Here is a 2590-nt window from a genome sequence, read left to right as displayed (position 1 = left end):
TTTGCATGCAGGAAGTCCCTCACCACAGGAAGAAGTCCAGAGACTGCACAGAGACAAGCATGGAGAAGAGGGAGGGACGAGGGAAGCCCCTCAGGACAAAGGAATAAAAGGAAGGGCTTGTTTACCTAGGTGATGCGAGACTCAGCAGCACAGCAGAAAGTCTCTGTGTCGGAAAGTTTTGGACTACAGTACAGCAGTGACTTTGGGGGCTTTAAATCTGTTTTATCTGTGGTTATCAGGGGGTCATGGAATTTTCTTTTTTTTTTTTTAAACTAGAAACACTGTTCAGTCTGACTTATGGTGACGCTGGGGAATTGAATCTGGGACCTCACTCAGAGCCTCAGGCTTGAAAAAAGAAAAAGAGAAGGAAGGAGGGAAGGAAGGAAGGAAGGGAGGAAGGAAGGGAGGAAGGAAGGAAGGAAGGAAGGGAGGAAGGGAGGGAGGGAGGAAGGAAGGGAGGAAGGGAGGAAGGGAGGGAGGGAGGGAGGAAGGAAGGAAGGAAGGAAGGGAGGAAGGGAGGAAGGGAGGGAGGGAGGGAGGAAGGAAGGGAGGGAGGGAGGAAGGGAGGAAGGAAGGGAGGGAGGGAGGAGGGAGGAAGGGAGGAAGGAAGGGAGGGAGGGAGGAGGGAGGGAGGGAGGAAGGGAGGAAGGGAGGGAGGAGGGAGGAAGGGAGGGAGGAGGGAGGAAGGGAGGAAGGAAGGGAGGGAGGGAGGAGGGAGGGAGGGAGGAAGGAAGGAAGGAAGGGAGGGAGGGAGGAGGGAGGGAGGGAGGAAGGGAGGAAGGGAGGGAAGGAGGAAGGAAAGAAGGGAGGGAGGGAGGGAGAGAAGGAGTTGGAAGGACGAAGGGGAATTCCAAAGCCCCATCAGAGAGTAAGACGGTTTTGAAGTCTGACATCTTCTCAGGTTGTTCGATGGAGGAGGGCCCGATCATAACGTGCTGGGTCAAAGCCGGGTGGACGCTCGCAGGGGTCTGTGATGAGGTGTTTGTTCTTTACCTCAGCTGACTGCCAACTCTGTTTCCAAGAGTCTGGAACAGAGAAGTTCAGTGTAGGCGTAGGGGACCAGATTGGGTGACGAGACGTCAAGCGTTGGACAGGGTGGGCGAAGATACTAATGATAATTAACATTAAATGACATTTTGGAAAAATGTCCTACTGGACGTAATGTTTACACATAGCACAGTGAAATGACTGAGAAGATGGAGCAGCCTGGGAGATGGCACAGTGGGTAGAGTGCTGGTCCTGGAGACACCACGGGTCCTAGACCCAACCCCTGCATTGTATGGGCCAAAGTGATGCTCCGGTTGTCGCCTTCTCCCTTCTTTTTCCTCTTCCTCTTCCTCCTCCTTCTTCTCCCTTCCTTTTCCTCCCCTCCTCCTCCTCTCCTCTCTCTCTCTAGTTCTTTCATTAATAGTAAAAGAAGGGGAATCGGGCAGGAGCGAAGCTGCGCAGCGGGATAAGCGCACGTGGGCGCAAAGCTCAAGGACCGGCATAGGGATCCCCACCTGCAGGGGAGTCACTTCACAGGCGGTGAAGCAGGTCTGTAGGTGTCTGTCTTTCTCTCCCCCTCTCTGTCTTCCCCTCCTCTCTCCATTTCTCTCTGTCCTATCCAACAACAACGACAACAACAACAATAACTATAACAACAATAAAAAAACAAGGGCGACAAAAGGGAAAATAAATATATATAATTTTAAACGCTTTTTAAAAATAGTAAAAGAAGGGGAAGAAGAGGAAGAACAGCAACATGTTAAAAGCATAAGAATTTGTGGTCCAGGAGGTGATGTAGTGGATAAAGCATTGGGTTCTCAACCATGAGGTCCTGAGTTCGATCCCAGCAGCTTACATACCAGAGTGATGTCTGGATCTTTCTCTCTCTCTCCTCCTATCTCTCTCATGAATAAATATTTTTTTAAAAAAAAGTATAATAATTCACCAGGCTACAGAAGCAATATGCACTCCTAGACTGGCATCACCATAAGCCAGAACTGAGCAGTGCTCTGGTACAAAAAAATGAGAAAGATGTTCACTCCTTGTGACATGTTATATCAATATAGCAAGAAGATAAAGAACCTTGTTAGTGTTTTTACAAAGATTTAATACACACTGCTTAAAAATTTTTTTTCCACCCAGTGGCTATATTTTAATTTTTTGTTTTTGAAAGAGAAAGAGAATTGATAGGGAAGAGGGAAATATATATATATATATAGAGAGAGAGAGAGAGAGAGAGAGAGAAAGAGAGAAAGAGAGAGAGAGAGAACTACAGCACTGCTTCACCACTCATGAAGCTTCGCCCCCTGTAGGTGAGGACTGGAAGCTTGAACCCAGGTCCTTGTGCATGGTAATATCTATCTTCTTGTTTGTTTTTTTAAATTTTTTTATATTTATTTATTTTCCCTTTTGTTGCCCTTGTTGTTTTTTGTTGTTGTGGTTATTATTGTTGTTACTAATGACATTGTTGTTGGATAAGACAGAGAGAAATGGAGAGAGGAGGGAAAGACAGAGAGGGGGAGAGAAAGACAGACACCTGCAGACCTGCTTCACCGCCTGTGAAGGGACTCCCCTGCAGGTTGGGAGCCCGGGGCTTGAACCG

The sequence above is a fragment of the Erinaceus europaeus genome, chromosome 10, assembly GCF_950295315.1.
Source record: "Erinaceus europaeus chromosome 10, mEriEur2.1, whole genome shotgun sequence".
Lineage (NCBI taxonomy): Eukaryota > Metazoa > Chordata > Mammalia > Eulipotyphla > Erinaceidae > Erinaceus > Erinaceus europaeus.
This window is presented reverse-complemented; position numbering follows the sequence as displayed.